The sequence below is a fragment of the Somniosus microcephalus genome, chromosome 12 (genome assembly GCF_052327205.1).
Source record: "Somniosus microcephalus isolate GS21.2 chromosome 12, FLI_Smic_1.0, whole genome shotgun sequence".
Lineage (NCBI taxonomy): Eukaryota > Metazoa > Chordata > Chondrichthyes > Squaliformes > Somniosidae > Somniosus > Somniosus microcephalus.
The window spans coordinates 220,472,589-220,483,109 of NC_140998.1; the positions used below are offsets into that span (position 1 = coordinate 220,472,589).

The window sequence follows — 10,521 nt, forward strand, 5'->3', positions numbered from 1 at the left end:
CAGCCGTCCAAACACCAATCCGAGTGAACCAAATCATTAAACAATGCAAAGAAACCTACCTGGAACATTGGAACAAAATAACCGAAAGCCAAAGCAGATTAGAATGTTACCGGGCCCTAAAAAGAGAATATAAACTGGCAGACTACCTCACGACCATCAAAGACACAAAACAGAGACAGACCCTCACCAGGTACAGACTAAGCGACCACCAACTGGAAATTGAAAAAGGCAGATACAAGAAATCCTGGCAGCCTAGAGAGAATAGAATATGCGATCAATGTCTGGCTGGCGAGGTTGAAACAGAAATGCATTTCCTCCTAAAATGCGAAAAATTCAACACATCAAGAAACATATTATTCAACAAGCTAAGCCAAACAACCCCAGATTTCAAGGAATTGGATGATCTGTCAAAATTGAGATTAGTCCTAGGAGAAGGAGACAGACCATACCTTGGGGCTAAATATGTAACAACATGTCACAACCTGAGGACTGTTTAAAAGTAAGACTGTTTAAAATTAATATTGAACGTACCAAATGAAGTAGAAAGACTGTTTAAAATTAATATTGTTTAAAAGTAATATTGTATGTACCCAACAAATGTCAAATCGATTGACACCTACAGAATGTTGGAAAACTGTACCTTTTGCTATGTAAGCTTTGGCAATATGGTTCTCTGTAAACTTTCATGCCAATAAAGCATTTGAACTGACAGAGACAGAGAGAGACAGAGAGAGTTCAAGCGAGGAGAGGCGAGGGAGGGGCAGGGAGTGGGCGAGAGACAGACAAAGAGAGGGCTGTAGTTCCACTTGAAATCCCGACAATGCAGCTGATTCACAGTGTGCTCCACAAGCCCAGTCTCCGGGGATCCTAACTGTCCCAGTTTGTGTCCTGGCTTTGTTACGGTCCAAGTAAGGACGCGGATTCTGGTCGTCGGACAGGAGTCCAAGAGCCATAGTACAAATAATTGGAACAAGACCGACACGAGGTAAGTCCTCTCTCTGATCTGCCCCTCACCGCCTCTCTCTACACCTTATCTCTGATCTGCCTCCCCTGTTGCCGTGAGTTTGACAGGAGTGTAATGATGCTGTGACGGGAGCACGAGCAGTGCTGGTTCCTGGGGCGAGGCGCTGTGAATCTCTGCTTCCTAACCTCGCGGGACCTTCAGTCTCCAGATGTTGGGGACAGCTGCCTGCTGTGGATCAGCTAAGCTGGGAGCTGAGCGGATTGTGCCTCTCGCCAGTACCTGGTCCCATCCGACAGCCCACACACTCACCGCACTCACACTCACCGCACTCACACTCATCCCACTCACACTCACTGCACTCACACTCACTGCACTCACCGCACTCGCACTCACCGCACTCACCGCACTCGCACTCACCGCACTCACACTCACTGCACTCACCGCACTCACACTCATCCCACTCACACTCACCGCACTCACACTCACTGCACTCACCGCACTCACACTCACCGCACTCACACTCATCCCACTCACACTCACTGCACTCACACTCACTGCACTCACCGCACTCACACTCACCGCACTCGCACTCACCGCACTCACACTCACTGCACTCACCGCACTCACACTCATCCCACTCACACTCACCGCACTCACACTCACTGCACTCACCGCACTCACACTCACCGCACTCACACTCATCCCACTCACACTCACTGCACTCACACTCACTGCACTCACCGCACTCACACTCACCGCACACTCACACTCACCGCACTCACACTCATCCCACTCACACTCACTGCACTCACACTCACTGCACTCACCGCACTCACACTCACCGCACTCACCGCACTCGCACTCACCGCACTCACACTCACTGCACTCACCGCACTCACACTCATCCCACTCACACTCACCGCACTCACACTCACTGCACTCACCGCACTCACACTCACCGCACTCACACTCATCCCACTCACACTCACTGCACTCACACTCACTGCACTCACCGCACTCACACTCACCGCACTCACCGCACTCGTACTCACCGCACTCACACTCATCCCACTCACACTCACTGCACTCACCGCACTCACACTCACCGCACGCACACTCACTGCACTCACACTCATCCCACTCACACTCACTGCACTCACCGCACTCACACTCACCGCACGCACACTCACTGCACTCACCGCACTCACACTCACTGCACTCACACTCACCGCACTCACACTCACTGCACTCACCGCACTCACACTCATCCCACTCACACTCACCGCACTCACACTCATCCCACTCACACTCACTGCACTCACACTCACTGCACTCACCGCACTCACACTCATCCCACTCACACTCACCGCACTCACACTCACTGCACTCACCGCACTCACACTCACTGCACTCACTGCACTCACACTCACTGCACTCACCGCACTCACACTCATCCCACTCACACTCACCGCACTCACACTCACCGCACTCACACTCATCCCACTCACACTCACCGCACTCACACTCACTGCACTCACTGCACTCACACTCACCGCACTCACACTCACCGCACTCACACTCACTGCACTCACACTCATCCCACTCACACTCACTGCACTCACCGCACTCACACTCACCGCACGCACACTCACTGCACTCACCGCACTCACACTCACTGCACTCACACTCACCGCACTCACACTCACTGCACTCACCGCACTCACACTCACTGCAGTCACACTCACCGCACTCACCGCACTCACCCTCATCCCATTCACACTCACCGCACTCACACTCATCCCATTCACACTCACTGCACTCACACTCACTGCACTCACCGCACTCACACTCACTGCACTCACACTCACCGCACTCACACTCATCCCACTCACACTCACCACACTCACACTCACTGCATTCACCGCACTCACACTCATCCCACTCACACTCACCGCACTCACACTCACTGCACTCACCGCACTCACACTCATCCCATTCACACTCACCGCACTCACACTCACTGCACTCACCGCACTCACACTCACTGCACTCACACTCACCGCACTCACCGCACTCAAACTCATCCCACTCACACTCACCGCACTCACACTCACTGCATTCACCGCACTCACACTCATCCCACTCACACTCACCGCACTCACACTCACTGCACTCACCGCACTCACACTCATCCCATTCACACTCACCGCACTCACACTCATCCCATTCACACTCACTGCACTCACTGCACTCACCGCACTCACACTCACTGCACTCACACTCACCGCACTCACACTCACTGCACTCACACTCATCCCACTCACACTCACCGCACTCACACTCATACACACACTCACCGCACTCACACTCATCCCACTCACACTCACCGCACTCACACTCACTGCACTCACACTCACCGCACTCACACTCATCCCATTCACACTCACTGCACTCACACTCACACACACACACACACACTTCCTCACACTCACTCACACCCTCACTCACACCCACACTCCCTCACACTCACACACACTCGCTCACTCACACACACACACACACTCCCTCACACTCCCTCACACACACTCGCTCACTCACACACACACTCCCTCACAAAAAAAATATATTCCACTGAGGAAAAAAGGGTGTAAAAGAAAAGATAGCCATCCGTGGCTAAGTAAAGTAATTAAGGATAGTATCCGACTAAAAACAAGGGCATATAAGGTAGCCAAATCTAGTGGGAGGATGGAAGATTGGGAAGTCTTTAAAAGACAGCAAAAAATAACAAAAAGATTGATTAAGAAAGGGAAGATAGATTATGAAAGTAAATTAGCAAAAAATATAAAAACAGACAGTAAAAGTTTCTATAGTTATATAAAAAGAAAAAGGGTGGCTAAAGTAAATGTTGGTCCCTTAGAGGATGAGACCGGGAAATTAATGGTGGGAAACATGGAGATGGCAAAAACACTGAACAATTATTTTGTATCAGTCTTTACAGTAGAGGACGCCAAGAATATCCCAACACTGGACAAACAGGGGGCTCTAGGGGGGGAGGAACTAAATACAATTAAAATCACTAAGGAAGTGGTACTTGGTAAAATAATGGGACTCAAGGCGGATAAATCACCTGGACCTGATGGCTTACATCCTAGGGTCTTGAGGGAAGTGGCGGTAGGGATTGTGGATGCATTGGTAATAATTTTCCAAAACTCCCTGGACTCAGCAAAGGTCCCGGCAGATTGGAAAACTGCTAATGTAACACCCTTATTTAAAAAGGGTAGTAGGCAGAAGGCTGGAAACTATAGACCTGTTAGCCTAACATCTGTGGTTGGTAAAATGTTAGAGTCCATTATTAAGGAGACAGTAACGGGACATTTGGATAAACATAATTTAATAGGGCAAACTCAGCATGGTTTCATGAAGGGGAAGTCATGTTTAACAAATTTGCTTGAGTTTTTTGAGGAAGTAACATACAGGGTGGATAAAGGGGAACCAGTGGACGTAGTGTATTTAGACTTCCAAAAGGCATTTGACAAGGTGCCACACAAAAGATTATTGCTCAAGATAAAAAATCACGGGATTGGGGGTAATATTCTGGCATGGATAGAGGATTGGCTCTCTAACAGAAAGCAGAGAGTTGGGATAAATGGTTCATTCTCAGATTGGCAATCAGTAACTAGTGGTGTTCCGCAGGGGTCAGTGCTGGGTCCCCAACTCTTTACAATCTATATTAACGATTTGGAGGAGGGGACCGAGTGTAACATATCAAAGTTTGCAGATGATACAAAGATGGGACGGAAAGTAGTGAGTGAGGAGGACATAAAAACCTGCAAGGGGACATAGAGAGGCTAAGTAAGTGGGCAGAGATTTGGCAGATGGAATACAATACTGGAAAGTGTGAGGTTATGCACTTTGGCAGGAAAAATCATAGAGCAAGTTATTATCTTAATGGCAAGAAACTGGAAAGTACTGTAGTACAAAGGGATCTGGGGGTCCTGGTGCACGAAACTCAAAAAGTTAGTATGCAGGTGCAGCAAGTGATTAAGAAGGCCAATGGAATGTTGGCTTTTATTGCTAGGGGGTTGGAATATAAAAACAGGGAGGTATTGCTGCAGTTGTACAAGGTATTGGTGAGGCCGCACCTGGAATACTGCATACAGTTTTGGTGTCCATACTTAAGAAAAGACATACTTGCTCTCGAGTCAGTACAAAGAAGGTTCACTCGGTTAATCCCGGGGATGAGGGGGTGGTCATATGAGGAGAGGTTGAGTAGATTGGGACTCTACTCATTGGAGTTCAGAAGAATGAGAGGCGATCTTATTGAAACATAAGATTGTGAAGGGGCTTGATCAGGTGGATGCGGTGAGGATGTTCCCAATGATGGGTGAAACTAGAACTAGGGGGCATAATCTTAAAATAAGGGGCTGCTCATTCAAAACTGAGATGAGGAGAAACTTCTTCACTCAGAGGGTGGTAGGTTTGTGGAATTTGCTGCCCCAAAAAGCTGTGGAAGCTACATCATTAAATAAATTTAAAACAGAAATAGATAGTTTCCTAGAAGTAAAGGGAATTAAGGGTTACGGGGAGCGGGCAGGAAATTGGACATGAGTCTAGGTTCGGAATGGTCATGGCCCTGTGGGTAGTGGAGTGGGCCCAGGGGCCGTGTAGCCTGGTTCTGCTCCTACTGTGTTCTAATTCTGTTAGATTTCAGGAGATGGTTTTATTCCTGTTCCTGGCTGGGGTGGAGATCGCCTCTACAGAAGGTAAGTACTGTAGAAAATATAGGGACAGAGTGATCTCCTGGAAGAATTTCGATCGCCTAGATGGGTCGGAGAGGAATTTCCCAGATTTTTTTCTCCCAAATTGGCCATTGGGTCTTTATCTGGTTTTTCGCCTCTCCCGGGAGATCACATGGGTTCGGGTGGATGCAGAGTGATCGTAGATTTGAGGTTAGGATCAGATCAGCCATGATCTTATTGAATGGCGGAGCAGGCTCGAGGGGCCGATTGGCCTACTCCTGCTCCTATTTCTTATGTTCTTATGTTCTTATGTTCTCACACTCCCTCACTCACACACACACAGCACCTGCCCTGATGAGTGTCAGCCTGGATTATGGGGCTCGAATCTTTGGAGCGGGGGCCCGAACCCAGGACCTCCTGACTCAGAGACGAGAGAGAGAGAGGGAGAGTATGTAGATTTTGCGATAAATGGGGAACAAGACAAGAGAGCTGAGCAGGGAATGGATGATATAGGAAAAGATTTGGTCACCAGTCCTAATACATCCTTATGTGCCTCGGTGTCTAATTTTTTGTCTAATAATACTCCTGTGAAAAGCCTTGGAAAGTTTTACTGTGTGGTTATTGCTCAGTCGCTGTCACGGACAGAGTCATCCTAGTGGTCTAGACAGAGCTGGACACTGTTTTAAGTTAAAAAGTGTTTTGATAGAGTGAATCCGGACAGCCCCTTTCCTCTAGTACTGGAACCAGTGAACAAAAAACACTCCCAGGGCAGGTACAGCACGGGTTAGATACAGAGTAAAGCTCCCTCTACACTGTCCCCATCAAACACTCCCAGGACAGGTACAGCACGGGTTAGATACAGAGTAAAGCTCCCTCTACACTGTCCCATCAAACAATCCCAGGGCAGGTACAGCACGGGTTAGATACAGAGTAAAGCTCCCTCTACACTGTCCCATCAAACACTCCCAGGGCAGGTACAGCACGGGTTAGATACAGAGTAAAGCTCCCTCTACACTGCCCCATCAAACACTCCCAGGGCAGGTACAGCACGGGTTAGATACAGAGTAAAGCTCCCTCTACACTGTCCCCGTCAAACACTCCCAGGGCAGGTACAGCACGGGTTAGATACAGAGTAAAGCTCCCTCTACACTGTCCCATCAAACACTCCCAGGGCAGGTACAGCATGGGTTAGATACAGAGTAAAGCTCCCTCTACACTGTCCCATCAAACACTCCCAGGGCAGGTACAGCACGGGTTAGATACAGAGTAAAGCTCCCTCTACACTGTCCCATCAAACACTCCCAGGGCAGGTACAGCACGGGGTTAGATACAGAGTAAAGCTCCCTCTACACTGCCCCATCAAACACTCCCAGGGCAGGTACAGCACGGGTTAGATACAGAGTAAAGCTCCCTCTACACTGTCCCATCAAACACTCCCAGGGCAGGTACAGCACAGGTTAGATACAGAGTAAAGCTCCCTCTACACTGTCCCATCAAACACTCCCAGGGCAGGTACAGCACAGGTTAGATACAGAGTAAAGCTCCCTCTACACTGTCCCATCAAACACTCCCGGGGCAGGTACAGCACGGGTTAGATACAGAGTAAAGCTCCCTCTACACTGTCCCATCAAACACTCCCAGGGCAGGTACAGCACGGGTTAGATACAGAGTAAAGCTCCCTCTACACTGCCCCATCAAACACTCCCAGGGCAGGTACAGCACGGGGTTAGATACAGAGTAAAGCTCCCTCTACACTGTCCCATCAAACACTCCCAGGGCAGGTACAGCACAGGGTTAGATACAGAGTAAAGCTCCCTCTACACTGCCCCATCAAACACTCCCAGGGCAGGTACAGCACGGGTTAGATACAGAGTAAAGCTCCCTCTACACTGTCCCATCAAACACTCCCAGGGCAGGTACAGCTCGGGTTAGATACAGAGTAAAGCTCCCTCTACACTGTCCCATCAAACACTCCCAGGGCAGGTACAGCACGGGGTTAGATACAGAGTAAAGCTCCCTCTACACTGTCCCATCAAACACTCCCAGGGCAGGTACAGCACGGGGTTAGATACAGAGTAAAGCTCCCTCTACACTGTCCCATCAAACACTCCCAGGGCAGGTACAGCACGGGGTTAGATACAGAGTAAAGCTCCCTCTACACTGTCCCATCAAACACTCCCAGGGCAGGTACAGCACGGGTTAGATACAGAGTAAAGCTCCCTCTACACTGTCCCATCAAACACTCCCAGGGCAGGTACAGCACGGGTTAGATACAGAGTAAAGCTCCCTCTACACTGTCCCATCAAACACTCCCAGGGCAGGTACAGCACGGGGTAGATACAGAGTAAAGCTCCCTCTACACTGTCCCATCAAACACTCCCAGGGCAGGTACAGCACGGGTTAGATACAGAGTAAAGCTCCCTCTACACTGTCCCATCAAACACTCCCAGGGCAGGTACAGCACGGGTTAGATACAGAGTAAAGCTCCCTCTCCACTGTCCCATCAAACACTCCCAGGGCAGGTACAGCACGGGTTAGATACAGAGTAAAGCTCCCTCTACACTGTCCCATCAAACACTCCCAGGACAGGTACAGCACGGGGTTAGATACAGAGTAAAGCTCCCTCTACACTGTCCCATCAAACACTCCCAGGGCAGGTACAGCACGGGTTAGATACAGAGTAAAGCTCCCTCTACACTGTCCCATCAAACACTCCCAGGGCAGGTACAGCACGGGTTAGACACAGAGTAAAGCTCCCTCTACACTGTCCCATCAAACACTCCCAGGGCAGGTACAGCACGGGTTAGATACAGAGTAAAGCTCCCTCTACTCTGTCCCATGAAACACTCCCAGGGCAGGTACAGCACGGGGTTAGATACAGAGTAAAGCTCCCTCTACACTGTCCCATCAAACACTCCCAGGGCAGGTACAGCACGGGTTAGATACAGAGGAAAGCTCCCTCTACACTGTCCCATCAAACACTCCCAGGGCAGGTACAGCACGGGGTTAGATACAGAGTAAAGCTCCCTCTACACTGTTCCCATCAATCACTCCCAGGGCAGGTACAGCACGCGGTTAGATACAGGGTAAAGCTCCCTCTACACTGTCCCCATCAAACACTCCCAGGGCAGGTACAGCACGGGTTAGATACAGAGTAAAGCTCCCTCTACTCTGTCCCATGAAACACTCCCAGGGCAGGTACAGCACGGGTTAGATACAGATCTCCTCCTTTGCCTCACATAGTAGCCTGGGATACATCTCGTCCGGGCCTGGGGATTTATCCACTTTTAAGCCTGCTAAAACTGCTCGTACCTCCTCCCTCTCGATGCTAATATGTTCAAGTATATCACAGTCCCCCTGCCCGATTTCTATGTCCACATCGTCCTTCTCCATAGTGAACACAGTTGCAAAAAATTCATTTAAAACCCCACCTCCATCCTCTGGCTCTACACACAGTTTGCCACTTTGGTCCCTAATGGGCCCTACTCTTTCCCTAGTTATCCTCTTGCCCTTAATATACTTATAAAACACCTTGGGATGTTCCTTTATTTTGCTCGCCAGTGTTATTTCATGGCCCCTCTTCGCTCCCCTAATTTCTTTTTTAAGTATCCCCCTGCACTTTCTATACTCCTCTAGGGCTTCCACTGTTTTTAGTCCTTTGTATCTGCCAAAAGCCTCCCTTTTTTTCCTAATGTATTCTCGCATATCCCTTTACATCCAAGGTTCCCTGGGCTTGTTGGTCCCACCCTTGACCTTTACGGGAACATGTTGCCATTGTACTCTCTCAATTTCCTTTCTGAAAGACTCCCATTGCTCCGATGTGGATTTTCCTTCAAGTAGCTGATCCCAGTCCACATTGGCCAGATCCTGCTGTATCATATTAAAATCGGCCTTCCCCCAATTTAGAACCTTTATTTCCGCTCCATATTAGTCCTTTTCCATGACTACCTTAAATCTCACCGAATTATGGTCACTGTCACCAAAGTGCTCACCTACTAACACTTCTACCACTTGCCCGGCCACATTCCCTAGAATTAGGTCCAGTACCGCCCCCTCTCTTGTAGGACTTTCTACATGCTGGCTCAAAAAGCTCTCCTGGATGCACTTTAAGAATTCCGCACCCTCTAAGCCTTTCACACTCTGACTATCCCAGTTAATATTGGGGAAGTTGAAATCCCCTACTATAATTACCCTATTATTTTCACACTTCTCTGAGATTTGCCTACATATCTGTTCCTCTATCTCCCCCTGACTGTTTGGGGGCCTATAGTACACTCCCAACAAAGTGCTTGCCCCCTTTTTGTTTTTAAGTTCTACCCATATGGCCTCATTAGAGGAACCTGTTAATATATCATCCCTCCTTACAGCAGTAATTGACTCCTTAATTAATATTGCGACACCCCCTCCTCTTTTACCCCCCCCACCCCTCTGTCTCACCTGAAGATTCTATACCCTGGAATATTGAGCTGCCAGTCTTGCCCCTCCCTCAACCATGTCTCCGTGATAGCAACAATATCGTACTCCCATGTGTTCATCAACAACTTCAGTTCATCCACCTTATTCGTAAGACTCCTTGCATTAAAATAAATGCCATCCAGCCTTGCCCTACTCCCTTGTGCCGTTACATATTTGCTCTGCCTTCCAGGCTGACTTGTTTTTTCCTCTATATTTGGCTGTACATCACCCCCTATTATAGCTCCACTCTGTATCCCATCCCCCTGCCAAGTTAGTTTAAACCCCCCCGAACAGTGCTAGCAAACCTCCCCACAAGGATATTTGTCCCGTTCTGGTTCAGGTGCAACCCGTCCGACTTGTACA

General features: G+C 49.1%; 1 protein-coding gene across 1 annotated transcript in view; it reads left to right on the top strand.

Moving 5' to 3' along the window:
* Positions 1 to 805: 805 nt before the first annotated feature.
* LOC147110150 (CD276 antigen-like) overlaps positions 806 to 10,521 on the top strand; it is a 129,747-nt gene continuing 120,031 nt past the window's right edge. The window contains exon 1 of the mRNA XM_086004086.1: positions 806 to 985. The gene's annotated coding sequence lies outside the window, so the exon portion shown is untranslated. The remainder of the gene's footprint in view (positions 986 to 10,521) is intronic.